The sequence below is a fragment of the Myotis myotis genome, unplaced genomic scaffold, assembly GCF_014108235.1.
Source record: "Myotis myotis isolate mMyoMyo1 unplaced genomic scaffold, mMyoMyo1.p scaffold_m19_p_16, whole genome shotgun sequence".
Classification (NCBI taxonomy): domain Eukaryota; kingdom Metazoa; phylum Chordata; class Mammalia; order Chiroptera; family Vespertilionidae; genus Myotis; species Myotis myotis.
In genome coordinates, this window is record NW_023416320.1 from 49,301,826 (window position 1) to 49,327,762 (window position 25,937).

A 25,937-nucleotide genomic window follows, 5' to 3' on the forward strand; every position below is an offset into this window, starting at 1 on the left:
TGAAAGTAAAACATTAATTTGTATATTCTTGTGAATGTATTTCCCTCTTATAACTGGTCACATGTTATAAGAAAACATGTTTTCACTTTCATAATTATATTTATAATTAAGAAGTTATTATTACCAGAATAGTATTTCCCTGAACCTGCCTTTAAAATTAATTATTTTATTCTTATAATAAATAGGTTCCATGCAAGTAAAAATTAAAGTGTTTCAGTGCATGTTATTTTAGAATAATGTTAGAAATAGTAAATTATGTAAAAGCATTAAAATAATTACCAGTATTTTAAATATAATGATTGTTCTTCAACTACCAGTCTACTCATGATGAAATAGATTGATTTCATTTCATTCCTCAAGATCTAATATATAGCATTTTAGCCTCATCAGCAACTACTATCCTTTGATGCTTAAAAGATTCAAGATACTTTTAATGCCACAATACTGAAAATGTGCCACATTTTAGGAGATGTAAGAAATAACTGATTCATTCTCAATTTCTTAAGATTATATTTTGGATTATCAAAAAATATAATCTGAAACAAATCAAGATGTTAGGAGCGTTTTACCATTAAATCTTGTTTTTTCATTTTTTAATTATAGTTGACAATCAATATTATTCTGCATTAGCTTCAGGTGTACAGCATAGTAGTTAGACTATCATATACTTTACAGAGTGGCCCACCTGGCCGCATGCATAGTTATTAAAATACTAGAGGCCCGGTGCACAAAAATTTGTGCACTCGGGGGGGCGGGGGGACGGGTTCCTCAACCCGGCCTGTGCCCTCTGGTAGCTTGGGAGCCCTTGAGGGATTTCCACTTGCCAGCGGGGAGCAGACCTAAGCTGCAGTCGGACATCCTAGTGCTGTGAGGAGGCGGGAGAGGCTCCCGACACCACCGCTGTGTTGGCAGCCGTCAGCCTGGCTTGTGGCTGAGCAGAGCTCCCACTGTGGGAGCGCACTGACCACCAGGGGACAGCTCCTGCATTGAGTGTCTGCCCCCTGGTGGTCAGTGTGTGTCATAGTGACCAGTCATTCCCAGTCATTCTGCTGTTAGGGTCAATTTGCGTATTACCCTTTTATTATATAGGATTACTGACTATATTCACTATGATGTAATTTACATCCCTGTGACTATTCTGTATCTGCCAATCTGAACCTTTTAATCTCTTCACCCTTTTCACCCAGTCCCCAAACCCTCTCCCCTCTGGCAACCAAAGAGAACTGCACCAATGTCTACCTTGCAAAATGCCCTTTCATTTGCAAAGGGGTCCGTTTCATGAGTATTAATGCAACTTAAATTTTTTCAACTTATCATAGGTTTTCAAGAATGGTAAGATGAGCCTGTTCAATACTACAATTTGATTACATGTGTGCAGGAATCAAACTCAGTCACAAATGAAACCCACACCACCAAAATGCAATTTTATATTCACACAGGTTTGTGAGAAGCGAAAATGAAGTAATGCTTGGAAAAGTTTCTTTGTAGACCCCAAAATACCGTAATAATAATAAACAGATGATTGCTAATCTCTGGGAACAGATACCTACAACTGAATTGCTAGAATGATTTTGGAAAATTTGTAATTAGAAATTTTATTAAAGACATACAACTATTATTAATTTCTCTTGTAAGTGATGAAATCAAGTCATTAAAAATTGTTTAGAAGAAACAATTTGTGTTGTAAGATTTTAACATCTGTTAGAAATGAAAAGTTGTACATCTAAAGCATTTGATATTTGCCATACAGGAGTAGAATACTGTATATAAATGGTGACATATGCACAGTCCTGGAAACATACATTATGAGTTATTTTGGCAGAAAATTATTTAAAAGGTAAATGAAGTCCAAGTAGCAGAATTTTTAATTTTTAAATAAATTGTATCCTATATAATAAAGATGTAATATGCAAATGGTCATTACACTGTGAAGCATAATGACCAACCAAGTAATGACTGGATCACGGATCAGCAGGATGGTAGGGCAGCGAGTTACAAGTGGGCGGCAGAAAGCTAGAGGAGGGGGCAGGGTAGCAAGCTATGAGAGGTGGTGGGGGTGGAGGGATCTACAGGAGGGCGGGGCAGTGGGCAGAAAGCTACTGGAGGGTGGCAACAAGCTACTGGTGAGCTACTGGTGCACGGATTCATGTGCAGGGCTACTAGTATTATATAATAATGGTTTGCCTGTTACAAATTCTACTTGAATGTATTAAAAGTATTTACAAAATACCTTTTACTTAGAATTAACTGAAGTCTAGTTAAATTTAGCTATTTATACCTTCAGAATTAAGGTTGAGTACCTGATTATATTCATAAACTTCTCATTATACAGAAATACCTATACAGTAGAGTGTGATCAGATTTTTAAATTATTTTTATTGATTTTAGAGAAGGAAGAAGGGAGAAGGATAGAGAAATACAAACATCAAGGAAATAGAAACATAGCTTGGCTGCCTCCAGCATGCCCCTTATTGGGGACTGAGCCTTCAACCTGGGCATATGCCCTGACCAGAAATCAAATTATTGACCTCTTGATTCATAAGTCAAAACTCAACCAGTGAGCCTCACTGGCCAGGAGTGATCATATTTTTTTATAAATTTATAATCAAATAAAGCTACATAGTTAATAAACATCTAAGCAGTTGACTGAGTTGAGTTTAGATTTTAATGGTAATTTAAATAAATGTGCTAAAAATGTATATTCAGTTATTATTTGGTATTTATAAAATGTCCTCTCAGAACTTTAGGCTATTTACCATATTTATCAAACAGGCCTACATTTAAGAGCTTAATTCCTAAAGGGCATTATGCAACAAAGCAAACAGTAAACAGTTATAACATTGTGTGTCCTAACATCAAAATTTCCTTTGAGCTCCTGAATCCCATACTTTATTATGAAACATTTACACACACACACACTCACACATACACACACACACACATACACACACACATACACACACACACACCAATTGGATGTTTAAACCACAATTATTCCTTTGTGTTAAAAAATGTTTTTGGCCCCAACTGGTTTGGCTCAGTGACTTGAGCGTCGGCCTGCAGACTGAAGGTCGCATGTTCCAGTCTGGTCAGGGCATGTGCCTGGGTTTCAGGCTTGTGCAGGAGGCAGCCAGTGGATGTGTCTCTCATATTGATGTTTTTCTCTGTCTCTTCTCCTTCCTTCCACTATCTCTAAAAATCAGTGGAAAATACCTTTGGGTGAGGATTAACAAAACAAAACAAAAATGTTTTTGGTGATTTATTTTCTCTGCTCATTAACCATACCAAATATCATCTATTTAATTTCATTTTGGTTCTTAAATACATGCACAGCATATGACACATTGATCTCATTTTGAGGAAGTTCCTGGAAGTATAGCTCCAGAGATGTGAAATTGCATATAGCCAGCTTATTTATAGAGTATCTTTGGAATACCGAAATATTCAAACTCACTTAAGTTTCTATTCACAAGGCACTAGTAAAACAAATCAAATTTCAAAATATAGAACATATGATTTACCCACTAAATAGATTCAAAAGTTCCCCTCCCCCATTTTTTGCAAGCATCTACAAAATTATGGGCCTTACACAGTTCTTAACATAATACAAAGAAACTTATGAATATGCAATGGAAAGCCACTTCTTTGCTTAAGAAAGATTGCATAATAAATGTAAAAGCAATGACAAGACTAGAAAACCACTACTTTGGAATTGTCCAAATGGTAACTGTTTGCAGCAAGGCTAACCCATGGAGACCAAAAATGTGAGTAAAAATGTGTTAGGGAAAGAATATCCCCACACTTATAAGCACAGAAGAAATCACAAAAAGATTCCTCACCCCTTAAATACAACGGGGGAAATAAAGACATTTTAGTGGAGAGATGTTTCAATTGCTACCTTATCAAAATTACAAGCAGGATCACAGATTACGGAACAAACTAATATCATACACTTTCAAATGAGATGCAATAGAAAGTACACAAGTCACCTATGCTATATTCTGTTAAAAAGATTTGTAACCTGAATCTTATTGTGAGCTAGCAATAAGGATATACAGATCTTACAGATTCTACAAAAGAACTGATTTGGGACCTTCAATAATATCAGTTGATAAAACAATTTGGGGAATTCTTCTAGAGTAAAGATATTATACATAGATGGCAACCAAATGACACTGGTGATAATTGCTTAGGTTCTTAGTCCAAAATACACTGAAGAACACCTTTTGGGATATTTGGGTGAATAAAGTTATGAACATTAAAATAGGTTATAGTTGTTTTGTTGTATATCAACATGTTAAACTTCTGGGTTGCAATATGATATTGTAGTACATGAAAGCAAATGAGACACACCGATAATCATAGTTGAATCCAGATAAAGGGTGTCTGGGTATACTTACACTACTTTTACTTGTACATTTTAGAAAATAGAACACAGGAGACATTCTCTAGTTAAGGATTTTTTGTCATCATATTTTTATGGGTTATCAATTATTAAATTGGGTAGTTTGGCTAAACACTTTACATATATATTGCAAATAAAGTCTAACATGTACACAAATAAAATATGTATAAAAACAAATAACTTTAATCACAAAAGCTTATCTAAAATATAAATTGACCAAAAAAGTGTCTCTGTTGCCATGGAAACTTGTTACTCCTAAGGGTAGGGCATCATCAAAAACAAGAGTTAGAGAATAATTAAACCACCTTTTGCGTCCATTGTATGGAGACCCACATTTGACGTCGCATGTCACCCTGCCGGACTGAGCCCTAATTGTCCAAGGGGAACACCTACTCATCATTGCACCATTTGTCGCTCTTTCCACTCCCCACACTGTCTCTGTTTCGCTACCTCCTCTCCTGAGCTGATTCCTAGGACCAGCTCCCTGGTCAACTTCCAGCACTTGCTCCTTTGCCTCAAGCTCTGCTTCTAGGGGACCTCAAACCAATACTCAGTGACAAAACACTGGGAAGTTGTAGTGATTTCTGCTGGAAGCGATGCTGTTATTTTAGCCTCTCGGTGTGGGAAGTATGTTGTTAGGAATGAAATGCTGAAGTGATAAGCCTAACCTAACCCAAGTGGAGTGCTCCGGAGTGCACCCCCTCCTCCTCCTCCAGCCGGGGCCTGGTCCTACTGCCTCAGCAGCACCTCCTTGTCTGGTCTTAGCTCCTGTCAGCACGATGCGCTTGGGATCATGCCCTGTAAACAACGGTTTTTGGGTAAACAGTTATTCCCCTCAATAAGTTTTATTATTTTCCCATCGTATCTACCTGCCCTATATTTCCTCTATCATCAATGCATATAGAATTTTTCTAAGCAAGTCTTTTTTTATCAACAGAGACTTTTATTTTCAAATCAGTTATTTGACACTGTAATAGGATGCTGGCTAATTTTTTTCCTAATTTTTAAACAACTGTCAGTGTTTTCAGGTATTTTTAATTTCATCAGTGTTTATACAAAAATAAGTGAAAATATGCAGCACAAAGGTGGTGGACAAATTTAAATCAAAAGGGAAGAGATAAAAGTACAGTAAATATAATAGCAGTTTTTCAATGAGTATGAAACATTTAGCTCAGTTTTTATACCATGAATATAAAAGGGAGAAAATGTTGATGTCTTCATTTAAGTGAAAGTAAGACATGTATAAACATAAGACTATTTCTTATAATGCAGTTTCTAATGTATTATTCTCTTCTCTTAACTACCAAACTTGTAGATATACAAATGTTTAAATTTACTATGGACTACATAATAATATTATAAATGGAGATGTGAGATTAAAAAAAACAACAACAACAACAAAAAAAACACACTTTTCCTTCCACAGAAACCAACGTGTTTATATTGGTGAGAGCCTTTAGAATTTAAACTCGTCCTTTAAGAGAAAGTGGGAAAAATAAACAAAAACAATACCTAACAGTCAATAATGAAGCTTTCCATCAAACTTCATCACCATCGCCAAGAAGATCAATGAAAAATCCAAAATGGACAATATAAGTTGCTTTCAGGTGTCAAGGGAACAAGAAAATTTGATGATACTATACTCACAATTTCCTTTTCTACTATGGACAGAAATATTAACATTATGCCAGTTTTCTTCTTATTCTTCCTTTACAGAAAATAGAGAAATGGAGAGTGTGAGAGTATTAAAATTTAACATATCCCTTAATTCATATAAATAATGTGTTGTGCAAAATATAGTAGCTTCCACTTCCATGAATCTTCTGCCACTCATTTTCTCTAATAAAGTTTAAAGCTAAATTGTCAGTGGGATTCTAATTAACATGGCTGAGATCTGATGGTTCACCCTGACAAGCTGTATTTATGTAGGAAAAACTGAAGATACGTTTTCAGAACTGCATCTACATTCCCACTCTGCCTGCTTCTCTGTCCCAGCATCCATTCTTTAGAGCGACAGTTATGCCGTTTATGAATCTCTGGACTAAGAAATGGAATGACTAAGATTTTGGAAGATCACTGAAAGTTACAACTGCTCTAGTGAAATAATTTTTTAAGTCTTTAAAAATGCAGCCAAAATTGATATCACAGATTTTCTCCCAAGAACAGAACAGGAGCCCTCTCAGTAACTAAGGAAGAGACAAGTGTCTCCCATCATGTGCTGGACACTGGGGCAGGGACAGGCTTCCGCGAGCGGCTCCTTCCTTGGCACAACCAGGGCGGGTTCTGCTCTTCTTCATTCTACAGAATGGGAAGGAGCCCCGGCTTCACCACAGTGAGTTTAAAGGTACACTTAGCACGACGGAGCACCAATGTTACTGTGATAAAGAATAAATCAAATCTAATGAACAAAGTAAACTGATGAACACAATAGATTCAGAGACATAGAAGCATGGAACAGCCTGATGAATCTCAGAGGGAAGGCGGGGGAGGGTGGATAGGTGGTGGGAGAGATTAATCAAAGAACTGGTATGATACATAACCCGTGGACACAGACACTAGCGTGGTGAAGGCCTGGAGTGAGCGGTAGGCTAGAAGGGGTCAATGAGGAAAAAAGGGCACATATATAATACTTTCAACAATAAAGATAAATTAAAAGAAAAAACAGTCAAAAAAGAGTAAATAGAGGTGAGATAAAATGGGATTTGGCAGAAAGGACACTAAGAGACTCGGTCAATAAATTGAAAATTTATTTCTCAGACCTGAGGCCACCAAAATAATTCTGAGCCAAGCAAAATAAAAATACAAATTTTAATAGTATAACTGATCAGAGGTCATGTCCAATCTGATCCTTTTATAACTTTTAGTTATAATTTTTTCTCACCTTTAAAATAATTGTGGAGTTAAAATAGATGTTCTTTTTTTAAAAAATATATATATATATATTAATTTTTTACAAAGAGGAAGGGAGAAGGATAGAGAGTTAGAAACATCCATCAGCTGCCTCCTGCACACTCCCTACTGGGGATGTGCCCACAACCAAGGTACATGCCCTTGACCGGAATTGAACCTAGGATCCTTGAGTCTGAAAGCCGATGCTCTATCCACTGAGCCAAACTTGTTAGGGCAAAAGTAGATGTTCTTATATTACCTTTAAATTTTCTGATAATGGGATTAAATATTTTACATTAAAATACAAAGGACATTTGCAATATGCACCCAATTGCAATAATTGCTAATAAAATTTTCCATTATAATGAATTTAACTTTTATAAAGCATTTATCACTTATTATTTTTTGGCAATTACATATCACAATGTATTTATGTTGTGTCTATTTCATACAGGACTTTTGTCTGATGTTGTTAGAAAAACTTTCATGATGTTATATATAACCAGGTATTGATTTCATTGTTTATATACATTGGTTGCTGATATATAGAAGCACAATATTAGTTGTCGTTTTAATCACTCTGTGAGTTGCACATCCATCAGGTAATGATGATGTAAATTAAGGAATCTAGAATCTACATGTAGACAGTAAGGTACCTTAAGCATAAAAAAGTGTAAAGTCAAACAGGTGACGGAGTCATCGTGTGGCGATGAGCCAGCAGACAGTAATCTGTCCCTGAGTGTAGCTGTTGCACTTACTTCACTGCCTTTTAGATTCTGGACAGAAAGTGCTCTCCATGGCTCCTCATGGAGGGAGAGGACCAAGGAAGCCTTCACCTGGACCTCTCCCAGCTTCACCTGTCTTCTAGTGAATACTTAGAGTTTTGTTGAAACTTTGGTTGGTTGTTTTTTATTAAACATTATTACATGTCTGTACATTGTGCACTATATTACCTGATTTCAATGTAATCTGAATAAAGCTTAAGTAATAATTATGATACTTAACTAGTGGCCCAGTGCACAAAATTTGTGCAAGGAGGGGGGATTCCCTCAGCCCAGTCTGCACCCTCTCCAATAGGACATTCCTGTCGCAATCTGGGGCTGCTGGCTCCTAACCACTCACCTGCCTGCCTGATTGCCCCTAAGTGCCCTCCCTTGCTGGCCTGATCTCGCCCCCGATGACCCTCCCCTACCAGCCTGATCTCTCCCCCAACGGTCCTCCTCTGCTGGCAATTTGGTTCTGATTGGTTGGTTTCTATGTCAGTCAGCATCAAAAGCTCTGCCTCCTAGGTAGCTATTGACTACTCACAGTTCACCCAGATTTGGTTCTGATTGGCCGGTTTCTATGCCAGTCAGTGTCTCTGGGCCTAGCAACAGGGCCTGATAAAAAATGCAGGGCTGATCAGCAGCCCTGGGGGAGGCCTGGAGAGAAATGGAGGTGCAGCTACTGGCCCGGCCTGGAGAGAAAGAGAGAGGCAAGTGCTGATCAACAGCTGCCACACAGACTATGGATCAGACCCTGCTTCTCTCTTCAGGCCTCTCTCTGGGCCTGATTCGCAGCCTCCTCAGCAGTCAGTGCTGGGTCACCACACCTGCAGCCACAGCAGTCAGCGCTGGGTCGCCATGGCAACCCAGTGCTGACTGCAGGACTGACTTCCAGTTGTTCAAACTTCTGGTCATGATAGACCCAGGGTTTTTATATATTAGGACTAGAGGCCCGATGCACAAAAATTTGTGCACTCAGGGGGGAGGGGAGTCCCTCAGCCCGGCCTGTGCCCTCTCACAGTCTGGGACCCCTCGGGAAATAACGACCTGCTGGTTTAGGCCTGCTCCTGGGTGGCAGAGGACAGGGCCCAATCCCTAGGGCAGCCCTTGGTCGGGCTCAGAGCAGGGCTGACTGGGGAGGTTGCGATGCCACCCTCAGTCACGCTCAGGGTAGGGCCGATTGGGGGGTTGGGGCACCGCCCCCTGTCACACTCAAGGCAGGGTGATGGGGAGGTTGCGGCACCACCCCCTGTCATGCACAGAGCAGGGTTGATCAGGGGGTTGGGGCGCTGCCCCCTGTCACACACAGAGCTGCAGGGCGATCAGGGGGTTTGGGCGTTGCCCCCTGTCACGCTCATCCTGGTGCTGGGAGGCCTCACAGCTCCACTGATCCCAGTGCTGGGAGGCATATTACCCTTTTACTATATAGGATAGAGGCCTGGTGCACAGGTGGGGACCGGCTGGTTTGCCCTGAAGGGTGTCCTGGATCAGGGTGGGGGTCCCACTTGGGTGCCTGGCCAGCCTGGGTGAAGGGCTGATGGCTGTTTGCAGCTGGTCACACCCCCTTCAGGGTGGGGGACCCACTGGGGTGCCTGGCCAGTCTGGGTGAGGGGCTGAGGGCTGTTTTCAGGCTGGCGGGTGACTGAAGCTCCCAACTGCTCCTTTTTTTCTTTTTTTTTAAATTCTGGGCCAGCTTTATCTCTGAGGCTTGGCTCCAGCTCTGAGGCCTCTGATGCTGAAAGCAGGTATCTGGTTTGTTTGGGTTCTATAATCAAAACACTGTTTCAACTCCAGCTCTGAGATCCCAGCTGGCTGAAAGCAGGTTTCTGGGGTTTAGCTTCTATATTTGTAACAGTGTTTCAAACTGCAAGCTCAGAGGCCAGCAGCGACTGGCGGGGAACGTTGGCTTCCTCCGTCACTGAAGCAAGCAAGCCTCATGTTCGCTTCAAGCTGCCTGGCTGCCAGCCGCCATCTTGGCTGGCAGTTAATTTGCATATTGCCCTGATTAGCCGATGGGAAGTGTAGCGGAGGTACGGCTAATTACCATGTTTCTCTTTTATTAGATAGGATAATTGACTGCAAATAAGAATATTTAAAGCATCTTTTTATATATAATTAAACAACAATTGCAAAAATAGCCATATAGTATTACTAAATTATATTGGTGGAGAATAATGTTTCATTCAAAACAATCAAATTAAAATTATAAAGCTGTATATTTCCTTTAAAGCACACAAATAAAAGATGCTGAAAGACTATTCACTGAGAACTATTAGATTACAAAGTTGGTTAGAACTCACTGAATTCATGACCATCATTTTCTCTGTGATACCAGCTGGGTTCCAGTAGTCTTGTGAGCTCTCAGGGTGGACCAATCTCTGATTCTTACTGTAGTCAAACCCCCCTCAGGTCTTTTTGTCCCTTCCTCCCTCCCTCCCTTCCTCTCCCCTGTTTAGTCTGAACACTGTCCATACTTTAAAATGGGTCCATCCATCCATTGCTCACTTCTAAAATGAAAAATATAATTTCATAGTTTACTCACCAAGAAACTCATTTTAACTTTGAAGCTTTTCAGATGTTTTATCAATGTAGAGAAACATTTTCTTTTTCTGGATACTAACCTTGGGGATAGAATAAAATAATTCACTTGCAATCATAAAAGGTGATATCCTTTTGGGTATGATTAGAGTCTGATGTGTTGATCTTTCAGGAGTGACACTGCACATGCCACTTTACAAACATAAATACACTAAATACACTAGAGACCCGGTGCACGAATTTGTGCACTGGTGGGGTCCCTCTGGGTGGCCTGCAGGGATCAAGCTGAAACCCACAGTCCAATGACACCTGCAGCTCCTACATGCCACTTCCACTCATCCTGGCCCCACTCTGCCTGCCGCAGGCTTGTGCCCAATCAGTTCTGATTGGGAGAGGCTCGCGCTGCTACAGCAGCACTTGCCAGCCATGAGCCCTGTGTCTGGCTCCCTCCCAAGGGGAGTGGCCTGTGGGATTGGGCTGAAACCGGCTCTCCAACACCCTCCCATATTGCAAGAAGGTGCAGACCAGGCTGAGAGACCCCTCCAGTGCATGATTGGGCCGGGAAGGGACCACGGGAGGGCTCCAGGGCATGTCCGGCCCATCTAACTCAGTCCTGATTGGCTGGACCCCAGCAGCAAGCTAACCTACAGTTGAAGCATTTGCCCCCTGGTGGTCAGTGCACATCATAGTGAGCGGTTGAGCAACCTTAGAATATCATTAGCATATTACGCTTTTATTGGTTGTTCTGCCATTCAGTCTATTTGCATATTACCCTTTTATTATATAGGATATGTTTAATGTAATGAGATTATATTAAAATCTACCATGGCCATGAGCACAGACTATGATCACTAGTTATTTACAAAACAATTGAAAGGAGTGAAATCAGTGGGAGATATTTGCTTTATTTTTATTAAAACATATCATAGTGAGAACATTATTTGGGGAGATTATCTTTGAAGCTCATCCTAAAATATCAAGACAGTAAAGCTCCTTAGAGACAGACACGGTGCTGCTCTCCTTGATGTGGCAATATAGTTAGTCTATTATCACAGCAGTGTGTTTTCAACACTCATTCTGTGGACGTTATTGCCAACAGGCAAAGAAACACAAGCATTTCTACATATCATGTGACAGTTAAGTTATCAAGTACTTTCAAAGAGAAATTGCAAGTTATCACTTCTGCAGCTTCCTTCTTTTATTTAGATCAAACAACATTTTTGAGGGGTCATTTTAGAAATTCAGTTATTCCAAGGGCTTTCAATAAACATTTGGAAGGAGAAAAAACACACTGAAGCTCACAGATTCAAAATCCAAAGATTCATTGCTTTTTCATTGTTATTTATATGTTTGGGAAATTTTTTGCAAGGTGACAGAAGTGAGTTATGGATTTATTTTATTGATCAGTTCCATTGAAAATGATGATGATGACATCTTGAATTTTATAAAGGCCAATCTAACAAAAGCAGTTCTATGGATTGAGTGGTTTAACCTAAGTTTTCAATTTCTGGTTGCATATTCTGCATTATATATGTGCAGCTGAGAAATAAACTTAGATAAATAAAGGGAGAAGGACACTGAAGTAGTTAAAGGATGTTCCTTTTATACCTAAGGAATTTCTGGGTCACTGTGCAATGCCCCAAAGCGGCAGTTCACCCAATAACATTTTGTTTTTAAGGAAGTAGAAGTTAAATAAAGAAATACAAGAGTAACAAATTGTCAAATCTGTAGTTAAACAGCATATATTCAAAATTCCAAGTGAAACAAGGGTTTGTTCTCTTCTGCATGTTAATTTAGAATGTAGTCATTTGGTCACTGCAATACCAGTCAGTTTTCTAAAATAGGAATGGTCTCTGCTTATTGTCTTTGGTTCTTTAACCCCAGAAAGTTATTATTGAGGTGCCAAATGCAAGCAACATCCTCCATGTTTGCTCAGTTTGAGTTGACGCTGTGAAGCACTGTGCAGCCTGGGAAGGCTGTTTGTTTGTTTGCTTGTTAAACATGTTTAAGATTTAAATTGGCGTCTGTCTGTTGGTTTTACATTATAAAATTTTTGCACTCTGTTAAATTAAGCTATAATTAAAATAGCACACATAAAATCCCCCCATTGAATTCCTTGTTTTAAATATGTATATATATACTAGAGGCCTGTTGCACGAAGAGATTCATGCAATAGGCCTTCCCTTCTCCTGGCTGCAGGCACCGGTTTTCCTCCAGCACCCAGGACCCAGGCCTTCGCTCTGGCCGGAGCCGCCTTCCATCCTCCGTCTTCGCGGCCCCGGCTCGCCTTCAGTCTTCGCTCCGCCACTTGGAGCCTACATATGCAAATTAACAGCCATCTTTGTTGGTGGTTAATTTGCATATTGCACTGATTAACCAATGGGAGGTGTAGTGAAGGTATGGCCAATTACCCTGTTTGTCTATTATTAGATAGGATATCCTATATAATAAAAGCTTGATATGCTAAGTGTCTGGTTGGCTGTTCACCAATCAAAACATAATATGCTAATGATATGCTAAGGCCGCACAACTACTCGCTCTGACCTGCACTGACCACCAGGGGGCAGACGCTACAACTGGTTGGTTAACTTGCTGCTGGGGTCCAGCTAATTGGGACTGAGCGAGACAGGCCAGACATGCCCTGGTGTCCTCCTGAGGTCCCTTCCCAGCTGGCCATCCTCCTGCATCCCACCCTGGCCCCAATCATGCATCGGTAGGGTCTCTTGGCCTGGCCTGCACCCTCTTGCAATCCTGGACCCCTCGGGATGTCAGAGTGTCAGAGAGTCAGTTTTGGCTTGATCCCACAGCCCTGGCCAAGGGTGCCGGCTGGTGCACAAATTCATGCACTGGGCCTCTAGTGGAGAGAGAGAGAGAGAGAGAGAGAGAGAGAGAGAGAGAGAGAGAGAGAGAGAGAGAGAGAGATCAATGTTTAAAATGTTGATAATTTTATTTTAAAATATTTCATTAATAAAAGTTCATTTTATATTTCTATTCTCTATGCAGGAGGGATTTTTCTGTTTCTTTTTGGTGTTTGTTATGCTTGTGTTATTTTTTCCCCAAGTAAAACTATATAAAATTAACAATTATGAGTCAACAAATAGACAAACCATACTTTTTTTTCAAATAATATTTCAACAGACACTGGTCACCATTTCATCCTACTTACCTCAGCCACAGGTACCACAGGCAGCAACAAAAGAAAGCAGATTCTCACCCATAAAGCAATAAAGTCTGGGACACAGTGGAATTAGATGTAATTTCTTTATTTGAGTAACTATCAGAAATAGTTAATGAAATAATTGCCTGAGATAGTGCTGCAGTTAGAGGAACCAGCCAATATGAGGTAACATACTCTCAAATTAATTATCCTATATAATAAAAAAAAATGGTAATATGCAAATCTACCAAACGGTGGAATGACCGGTTGCTATGATGCACACTGACCACCAGGGGGAAGATGCCCAATGCAGGAGCTGCCCCCTGGTGGTCAGTGTACTCCCACAGGGGGAGTGCCTCTCAGTCAGTAGCTGCGTTCATGGCTGGCAAGAGCAGCAGCAGTGGCGGGAGCCTCTCCCACCTCGGTGGCAGCGTTAAGGATATCCGACTGCTAGCTTAAACCCGCTCCCCGGAGGGAGCGGACCTAAGCTGGCAGTCAGACATCCCCTGAGGGCTTCTGCACTGTGAGAGGATGCAGGCCAGGCTGAGGGACCTCCCCCCCCCGCCCCCGAGTGTGGGAATTTTGGGCACCAGGCCTCTAGTTTTAGAATAAATTGTTCCAACTGATGGGTTTTTAAAAAAAAAAAAAAAATCAAAAGGGTCTATAGTTTCACAGGAAAGTTCTCTTACCAATTTGACTGTAATTTTGGAAAAAGTTTAATTAAGTTATTCCCTGGTGTTTCCCCTGCCATGATTCTTCCCCAAACACCTCATTGTAGGCATCAACTGGCTTTATTGATGTGATCAAATCTGAAAAACTGAGTCTGTGTCACTGTTCAGATACATAGTTATGTATGTTTTTGCTGTGTGCTCATCACTTGTTTTCCAGAGAGTAATATCACTGTGAAGCTGAGCCAACGGGTCTGGTATAAAGACAAAAATGGAACTGCTATTATTGTATATTTGACAGTCAGTTAGAATACAAATTGTTGTGAAATGCTTACAGCTAATAAACTTCTCAGATTCTACCTCAAAAGTTTTCCTATTTGTTTGTAGTTAATTTGGTTTCTCATCTACTTTGTCATCTAGAGAAAGACAGACACACTCTACTCTGGTGCAGACAGACTAGCCCACTTCGATCTATTTGCACCACAGGTAAAACCCCCCAGCAACTCGGAGCACTCAGGACAGGAGTGTTTAGCCTCTGAGCAAGGGAGGTGGCACAGGTCAGAGGACACAGAATAGTGTGTGAAATGGTGTCAGAGAATGATCAAAAGGTAGAAAGAAAAGCAGAAAAAACTGATGTTACAGATCCAAGAAACTCCTTCCAGAAAGAATGAGGACTTATATTGTAAAATGCTGAATAAAGATGACCTCACAGTGATACGAAGATCCTCACTGAATTCTAAAAGGGGGATTTGAACTGCCAGTTCGGTGTGAAAGCCGTGTTTTTGGTGGGTGGGCTACAAAAGAGAAAGGGATAGCTGTGACTAGAATGAGACTTCCAAAGCATAAACTAGGTGTGGGAACAGGTTAAATACATTTTTCTCTTCTTTTCTTTGTTCTTAGCAGGATAGAGCATTAAATATGTTTAAGAATGAAGGACACATAGAAATAAGGTTTTCTGTGGTTGAATATATAAGCCAGAGAAGTTAATCAGCAGAGGAAGTTTCAGGGTAGATGAAAGTGATAAGGTAAGAATCTATTATTGTATCCAAAGAGGAAGGATATAAAATATGAATATAATAAAAATAGATACAAGGAAGGATCTCCAAAGAATTTCAACTCTAGTCTGATGGATATTTTGTTCAGAAAATACAATTTCGTAGTCACAGCTCAATGGGGTAAGAAGTCTCTCACTGTGAAGTCTCTTATTTGGTGCAGTGAACGCGTTGGAAGCGCAGTGGTGAGTCAGGCCGACCTGGACTGACGAGAGGCTCTGGAAGAAGGGCTCTGGTGTTCCTTCTCCCCTGAGTGAGTTTCATAGAGACAAGCGCGTTCCTGTCTCTTCTTGACGATCTCGGTGCCTAGAGTTCGCTGAGACATCACCCCTTGGACCTGGCAGGTGATAAACACCCAGTTGGCATAAGGGCAGAGCCTTGGTGCCTGCCTCTATCCGATCTCCTTTCTCAGAGATCACTGCACTCTGACTGGCTGGCCCACCACAGGCATGGAGAGCCCACTGTGGGTGTCAGATGAATGTGTCACTCTTAGGGGCTTGTTTGGACTATCTTGCTGAGGCAGAAACTCTTATTTTCATGTGGTTCCAGAATCTTAAGATTCTGAAAAGAGAAAAACAACCCAAAAAACTCTTGGCTTGAAACAACGATCCAATCATTTCAAATTAGGAAGTGATGGAACTTTTGTGATTAGAAGCATTGAATTCAACTTTAACAAAGGTTCCACTCTCACGAAACGTTTAAATTATTAAAGAGGTTGAAAGGTAACAACAGACCTGGTCTTTATGGCTAACTGATAACACATTGCAGAGAAACCGAGAAACCCGACTCATTCTCATTGGCAAGCCTGTCACGCCAACACGGGAAACTGCTTCTGAAGGCTGCTTAACACAGCAAACCTCCCTGATTAGTATATTTCATGTAAAATTCTTTCAAAAATGAAAAGCAATTTAAATGTCCATATCATAAATGTGCACAATGTTAATAACTATGAAATTTAAAATAGGAGAGTGATATAAGAACATGTTTGTAAAATTAAAAAGAGGGTGGGGTGTAAATAAATTTGACCTTGGTTTGGCGGAATGTGAATGGCTAAATTGGGTACCTAGACACATTTCTATATGGATTGTATCATTTAAGATATCAACCTTAAGTCCTGACCCTTTAAAATCATCACTCATTTGTTAGTCATAGGCATTTATAATATCAATCAATTTAATTTTTATTACAGTATATAATTAACTTTAAATTTCTTTCTCTTATATAGAATTAAGATTTCTGAAAATATGGCCTATTTATTACTATGAGTTGGGTGAAAATGTATTATTTAAAACTTGCTTGTACTTAAAATTGTGTCTCACTGAAGTTATGCACAAAAGGCAACAGCCTTTAAATCAGTAATCTTTAGAGCATGGTATAAAATCTATCTTTTCAGTCCAAAAGGCCATAAGTCAGTCCATTTCTCAACTTAGTGTTTTATTGATGGTTAGAGTTTTACTTGTTTTGCAATAATTCAAAATAGGTTTATATTTACAGAAACTTAACCACCTGCGATGCAATCTGTACAAGTCCTTAAGGGTAATATTTGGGAGAACATTTTAAATGAACTGTGGCCAGTAAGAAAGAAATGTTTCCATCCAGAGAAAAACACCAGGATAATATGTTTTCTTTGCATAGCCTGTGACATTTTATGGGACAGTTTTGTGAAAGCCAATGCCATCCATTTTTATGAACAGCCATTGGGATAGACAGAATGTCCTCACTGAAATGTAAATTTATAATTGGATTTTCCTGTGTAGTGACTCTAGTAACTTCTTATTTAATAGTTTCTGAACAGGGAATAAATGCTCACTTAGAGGATGCATTGGTGAAATCTTTTTCAACTCAACACATGAGAGATTTTGCAGACATGTGGCAGTCTGGCTTCCCGTTGCCGGAAAGTTGTGCTGTCAGAGCCCGGTGGACGCTTCTAGTAGCTCCAAGAGACAAAAGGCTGCACTCGGTTGGCTGTCTCCTGCGTGGCTGGGCTGCAGCTCCGGCCTGGGAAGGCAAGTGGATCATGGCACACGATAAAAGGCAGGCAGGGCTACGCTAAGTGTGAAGATGATGTTTAGCTCTTGGTACTCAGACCTCAGGTAAAAGAAGACATTCTTTGAATGTTGTTGCCTTAAAATTATGTCACTGAAAGACTTTTTAAAAACAGTTTTATTGTTGGAAGCTGACTGTTTTCAAAGTGCTGTGATAGCAGGGGCCATGACAATTGCGCCTCCCAAACTACACACACACACACACACACACACACACACACACACACACACACATACACACACACACACACACATACATATACACACTATATAGTGCACATATATTGACTATATGTATCAAAGACATTTTCTATTTATTTTGTATATATGTACCATATATAAATACACACCACTATATATGAGTATAAATTATAGGTGTGCTGTATGTATGTATAAAATAACATATATACTAAATTAAAATTTGTTTAGCACAGAATACATGTATAAACTATATGCAAACAAAGTGTATATATATATATATATGTATATATATATATATATATGACATATATACAGTATGCTGCATACAGTATATTAATATAAATTTCAATAGGTAATCATACCCACATATTTGTTAACCCTGACACTGGACAAAACTGTATTTGTTCGCTTTACTTAACTAGTGACCATTGAATAATGGGCAAGCCTCCCTCTGAATGTGAGAACCACTCCGTGTGTGATGCTGAAACCTGCACTGAGCACAGGGTACCTGGGATGCACCGGGCAAAGGACCTTGTATACACACATTTAATGAATCATTGAAACAAAAGGTAATTCCGACATTATCATCATTTAACTATTTTAGGAAAAAAAAACCAACAAGCTGGTATTTCAAAATTTCAAAGAAATTTAGCAACTGCATGTAGCTAGGAACTGTTAGAGCCAAGATTCAAGCTAGGGCATTTCTGATCACAAAGAATCTCTTCTTGTCATGACACCACGGATTAGTCATCATTCTCAGAAAGCACAGCCAATGAAAATCTGGGCAGCACTTACGCTTTGTCTCAGTAACTCATATTTTCTTGGTGCAAGCTTTTCATGTTTGCTTATCTTCCTAGAATCTCAGCTTCTTCGCATGTGACAGAGGCATTATTAATTTACTTTACATGCTTCTGTAGTGATTGCTACAAGTAATTGAAGGGACATTTAACACAGTGTAAATTTTTGAGAAATATGACAGTGTTTCACATTAAGATTAGGTTCATGTAAACATTTGCTTAAATAGATTATATGGTGAATAATTATTCCTCCAGAGAAAAAGTAGGGAAGAAAAAATACATTAATGAAAGAGTAGGAAATGATTCAAACTGTGCTGTCCACAAAAATGTGAAGACAACAGCCAAACACCTGTGCTGTCGGCTTCACTGCAATTCTGTTTTCCTGCCTTATCGTCATTCTTCTGAAGCAGGAGAGACAGAGATGCAAAGGGGAGTTAATTACAGTAATACAATCTCTGGTATTTGAAGTAGCTTTTCAAATAAATTATGCAGCGGGTCCCGAATTCCCATTTCCTTTCACAGCAATTTCATATTAGCCTATTTTTATTATAAAGGTCATGTGATTTTAAGGCAAATATCAGCATAATAGTGAATTATTCGATCTCAATCCGTCAAGCTTTCCTCTTAGTAAGAAGACGTGGAAGTAGGTGGTGTTCCTGAGGATGCGGCCATCGGATCTTGCATCTCCCAGTCTATTTTAATTGTCACATGGCAAAGGCATAACTGTCAGTGGCTAATAAGTAAATATATTTATTTTATCTAACTTAACATAATTCTATTTACCTATGCTAAAGTTTTGTTTTTAATGTTCTGTTATGTTTTTCACTTTAAATGTATTGATGTTATTTCATGATCTATAGTTTATAATTAAATATCCATGTTTACCTTTTGCATTGATTTAGAAAAGAAAGATTTTTCATAGACCAAAGAAAGAGGAAACCACCTGAAGGAGCTTTCATCGTAGAATGAGGGCCTGCTTCTATTAAATAGGAGACTAGGACACTCACGATGGAAGTGCTGGTTGCCATGGCATTGAGAGTCTGCCCTCCCTCTTCCCAACCCTGCTCCCTCACTTCCTTATAGAATGTATTTCAGCAGCACTCCCCAGTAAGTATTTGGCTTGTAGCTGTCCCTTCAGAGGCCATTTAGAGGGAATTCATCCTAAAACAATATGCTTGAAGAATTCTGCCATAACTAACAGCCTGCAGTCGTTCTCCAAAAAGCTAGTAAAGCACTACATTCTCTATCCCACGCCTGTCCTAAAATGCATGTGCTCTCTTATGTACTATGGCTGCATACCTTCTGTGGCGGTCTGAGCTTACAATGTGCTCATTTGTTTGTAAAGGTGTTTCAGGTTTTTTTTGTTTTTGTTTTTGTTTTTTTTAATTAGACTCATTAGCTCCTTAAAATTAAGGATAATGTCCCTTAGAAATTATCTAATGTTTACCATAGTTCTTAGCACGGAGTTAAAAATGTTTCTTAATGAGTGACAAATTAACTAAAATAGTTGCTTGTTGTTGTTTTTTAGCAGAAAAGGGCCAGTAGCTTGAAAAAGCTCCTTCTTAAACCATTCAGGAAGAACACACGAAAGAGTTAGGACGGCCAGGTTAGCATTATTTATCACTCAGTAATGAGAGTATATCTGTCCCTTTGAAGTTAAGGGAGAGAAAAGGAACAGCTCCACGCAGCTGTGGGACAGGAGGGCAAAGCTTCTCTTAAGTAAACCGTCAAGGCTTTCAATATTGTGATGAATTGTGAATTCCTAGCACGTGGGTCCTTCGTGTTCTTTGTTAGTACAAAAATGTATTTCATTGCCTAAGAAATAAATTATTTTAAATTATCCAGAGTCCATTAGCATAAATAATTGAGTCTTCACTAGCTGTATAATGAGAAATAAGGATGGCACGAGTCCAAAAACCATACTTGAGTCCATGTCCCTTCCCTTGATCCATTTTACACAGCTCTTCCTGGGGCTGACAGCGACTTGCCACCCCACTCTGCTTATAGCAATCCGGGACTTCAATATCCCCCAATTCCTCCAGTCTTTCATTCATTCATTCAACTATTGTAACTTCAGAAATGCTATAGATTTGGTGACTATAATTAAAAAAAGACATAGTATATTACTTTAAGAAACTGGAAATAATCAGAATTGTTAGAAGAAGTTTGAAGAAAATATAGTGATAACATAGAAGCAGATTCATTTGCAACATTTGTTATGAAATTATTATTATAGATCAACCAGGCTATCGATTTACAAATAAGGTGCTCTGCTATCATGAGAGGAATGAGGCAGTTAGAAATGTGTAATTCATTTTCTTCTATGATGTTATACTTGAGGGAAAACAATTTTTAATGTAGGAATTAATATTTAAGCTATTATTAATTCCAAATCAGTTTAAGTTTACAGGCAGTAGTATCTTTTAGCTTCTGGCAATAAAAGTTGGTAGAAATTCCATACTTTAAATGATTTTTTATTGATCTTCTTCCCTTTTGGACTATAAGATATGCTGAAACAATTGCTTATCACACAGTAGATTTTAATTACTGAATGTATAAGAAAGTCCATCTTTAGAAAGAATAAAAACAATACTCCAAATGAAATGCATCTATGAGTCCTCTTGATTCTCTGTTAGAGTCAAGAATATTTATCTTGCATTTACTGATTGAAATTCTAATGGAATAGTATAAAGTTATACTATAAATAAAATAAGTTTTTACAAAATTATATTATTAATTACAAAAATTATTCTTCTCCAAAATGTACTGTTCCTTTTAAGTACTTTTGATTGTCACCCCTTGAATGGAGACAATATTTTATTTCAGATTATGAGAAAATAACATCAGATATACAAGACTGAGGATATATTTTGCTAAGAAACCAAACTATTTTGAAGACAAAAGACAAGTCAGCTATGAAGAGTTTTACATATTTCCATTCACATATAGCCCAATGTTCTGATGATATTAGAATTAAATGTTAACAATAAAAGAAATGAGAGCAAATGTCAACAAAATTATTTCTGACTCAAAAATTACTTCTGTTTATCTCATAGCACTGAAAAATAGTTAATATCTTTAAAAACCAAGCCACACAAGGAAATGAGAAAAAAGGCAAAAATATGAGAGAATAAATGATAAATATACTTTTAAAAGAGTTTATAGCATGGAAGAGGAAAGAATGTAGAAAAATGAATTAAATGCATTGTACAATACCTTTCATGTAAACTAAATAAAATGACATGTATAAAAATACTTTGTGATTTCTGAGAATTTTGTAATGGTGTTTTATGATGAGGACTGGGAATAAGAGTAGGGAATAGTGTAAAAAAAAAGAATATAAAATTAAAAAAATTTTAAGATATTTATTGAACTGATAATAATACTGTGGCATCACCTGAGGTATGCAATTATTTTGGGTAAATCACCTGTCCCTGACCACCAAAAAAAAAAAGAAAGAAAGAAAGAGAAAAAAAAAAAGAAAGAAAAAGAAAATTACATGAGCAAATAATTTACTGAATAAAATGAATTGCTAATAAACATGTGTGATTATATTTTATTTCTTTATAATATAATGAAATTATTTGTTTATAGGATCAAAAACTTTAATTAATCCTGACAAGTGCATGGCTAAATGGGCAATCACATAAGGCAAAAGGAACTTAATTGTTATAATCCTTCTTAAATGATTTTTTCCATATGAACCAAGAGTCTTAGTAAACTTCACTACCAATAGTTCCTATTATAAATATGGCTTAAAAATAATTATTTTTATTATGTTTTTATTGATTTCAGAGAGAGAAAAGGAGAGGGAGAGAGAGAGATAGAAACATCAATGAGAGAGAACCATTGATCAGCGCTTCCTGCATGCCCCTACTGGTGATTAAGCCTACAACCCAAGCATGTGCCCTGACTGGAATTGAACTGTTCATGGGTCAGTGTTCAACTGCTGAGCAATACTGACCGGGTGAAAACAGAATTCTTGACAAAAATAAGTATAAATATTTCCTTAAAAATTAATAACATTAACCACAAAATAATAATAATACTATTTGATTATATATGATTACGTATACATCATATAATATATATATATATATACACACACACATACATACATGTATATATGCTTATGTATGCTTATATTTAAGTGAAATGAATAACTGAAATGATAGAAGGGATGGGTTGGCAGAAATTAGAATTCTTTGGTTATTATACAGTACTCATAGTACTCATGAAGTGGTATAATGTTTTTGAAAATAGGCTTGGATTAACTGTAAATTTATATGGCAAACTCAAGGGCTATTACACAAAAAAGAAGTTTAATAAGAAGCATAATCAATATGCTAAGGAATGAAAGAAAAATGGAATCATATAAAATGCGTAACTAAAACTAAAAAAGGCATAAAAAGAGTGGAAGAAGAGCCGCAAATAGAAAACAGTAACAAATGTGGTAGATAATATCCAACCATATAAATAATCACTTTGAATGCCAAAATCTAGAAGCACTAATTAAATGATGAAGATTGTCAGAGTGGATTGAAGAACAATCCACTTTATATTTTAAATATAAGACATGTGGATTAGAAACAAATGGATAGAGAAACATAGAGCATGTTAACACTAATCCAAAAAAAGTAGCTTTATTAACTTCATACAGAAGAGACTTCAAAGTAAGGAAAGTGGTCAGAGATAAAGAAAGGCATTATGTAGTAAGAAAGGATCATTCTTCAAGAAGACTAGCATTCCTTAACGTGTATGTGCTGACAACAGAGAATCAGACTTTTTGAGACAAAAACTGATAGAACTGAGGGAGGGACAGATGAATCCATGATCATGGTTGGGGACTTCAACACCCCTGTCTCCGAAATGAATTCTCCAACAGTGAGGGCGTAGTTTCACTCAGCCACACCATCGGTCAAGAATCTAAAGGACACCTCTGTGCTACTGCACCCAACAGCAGAAGGCACAGCCTTCTCAAGCTTACATGAAATGGTCACCTAAATAGAGCACATTCTGGACCGTAAAACACACCTTCACCAATTTAAAAGGATAGAAATGATACAAATTTCTCAGGCCACAGTGGAATTAAACTAGTAATCAATAACAGAAAGATAACTGGAAAATCCCAAAATGCGGGGTGGTTAAATAATCACTTTTAAATAACACATGTCAGAGAAGAAATCTCAAGAGCAATTAAAAACATTGGTAAGCAGATCAAAATGAAAATATTAATTGTATCAAATACACCTGTCTAGTTAGAGAGATTTTGACAGTGGGGGAGTCTGCATGTGTGGACAGGGGTATATGGGAAATCTCTTTAAGTTTTTTTTTTTTAATTCTGTTCTTAGCTTACACTGCTTAAACAATAAAATCTTAATAAAGTAACTGGAATATTCTACGAGGACCAAAGAATAAAAATGAAGCTAAAAACATTATGATTCATAAAACATATTTTATGCTGATGAAGAAAGGTGCAGGGAAAAGTTGCCTGGGAATATATATGTGAGAACATTTTGACCACTGATCAGCACATAAATTAAAGTTTTTTTTTTCAGTACTAAATCAGGTGCCACGCAAGCTGGATGGTATTGTATAGTGAAAATACACTGGGCACTGAATCATCGTATCCACCTTTCCATGTGTTGTAAGACTGAGAGTGTAAGTCAAGGTGAGAGAGCAAGTTCCTCAAGCTAAATTTTGGGGCTTAGCACAGGATGTGAAGGTTAAGGGGACCACACAGGGAAACAGCACTGAGCTCTGTGTGGGCTTCCCAAAGATAGCTTGTAGTTTTTCTGTGTCCTCTTCCTTAATAATTTGATACAGCATATTAGTAGGGCTTTTTAATTATTGATTTTATACATTTCTTTTGAAGGTGAACAGGTAAAGTCTCACTTGGATGTCTAGCCACCCTTTATTTCACTATTTGCTAGGAAATGTCATGGCAAAAGGAATTAAAACATTCATATCTGAATATACAGGATCCCAAAATATGTATACACACTTTAACAGTTGATAGCTCAATTTTTAAAATGAAATGTATTTGAATAAGCACTGCCTTTATAATTATTCAGAGTGTGTGTAAACATTTTGGAGAATACCCTATCTATAATAATAAAAGGATAATATTCTAATTAGACCAGACATCATTCCGGACATCATTCAGGATATCCTTCTGGACAAAGCCAGGGCTAGAGTGAAGCCCGGGTCCCAGGTGCCAGAGGGAAGCTGGTGCTGGCAGCTGGGGGAAGGAAGACCTACTCTTGCACATATTTCATGCATCGGGCCTCTAATATTTATATCTCTTATATGAATATGCTAATTAGCCATTACACCCTGAGGAGTAACAACCAAATCCAAGCATGACAACCGAATCACAGATCAGCAGGAGGGTGGGCCAGCCAGGTACAAGCAGGCTGCGGAGAGCTACAGGAGGGTCAGGGCAGCAAACTATGAGGAAGGATGGGGCAGTGGGCAGAGACCTACAGGAGGGTGGGGCAACAAGCTATGAGGGGGGCATGGGAGGAGTTACAGGAGGGCGGGGAAATGGGTGGAGAGCTACAGGAGGGCAGGGTAGAGGGTGGAGAGCTAAGGAAGGCAGCGGCGACCTTCAGGGGCACGGATTTGTGTGCAGGGCTACTAGTCCTATCTAATAATAGACACACAGGGTAATTGACCATACCTTTGCTACGCCTCCCATTGGCTAATCAGTGTGATATGCAAATTAACCACCAACAAAAATGGTGGTTAATTTGCATACGTAGGCATGAAGCGGCTGAGCGAAGACCAAAGGTGGCTCCAGCTCGGAGCAGAGGCGAAGACGAAAGGTGGCTCCGTCCCAGAGCAGCAGCGAAGACCGAAGGTGGCTCCTGCCGGAGTGAAGGCCTGGGTCCCGGGTGCCGGAGGAAAACCGGTGCCGGCAGCCAGGGGAAGGGAAAGCTTTGCATGAATCTCTTCGTGCAACAGGCCTCTAAGTATACATATAAAAGCCCAAGCGATTGGTCCTCTAGCGCACCAGGCTTCTAGTATATTATAAAGAAGCCATTCATACATGACTTCGTCGTGAATTTAGATGCACTTTAAAATATATTCCACAAAGCTGGGATTGCAGCATTAATATTCTTTTCGCATAAGTGCAGTCTATCTTGCTCTGTGCAGTTCCTGGGAAAAATCAGATAGCTAGAATGGTAAGAGAAATAGATTGCCAACACATAAAAGGGTTCTTTTCACTTTAATTGCTGCATGACATTTGAGTTTACAGGTAATATGTATCTTTAATCTGAATAGCACAGCCTTTAACTTGCTAGAGTTAAATGCTCCAAAAATGAATGACTTTACATTCACCAAAATCTAAGCTGGGAAGAGAAGCCCAGTGCTTATTCATCTTGATAATAGCCAAGGAGTCAATTGAATTCCTTTTC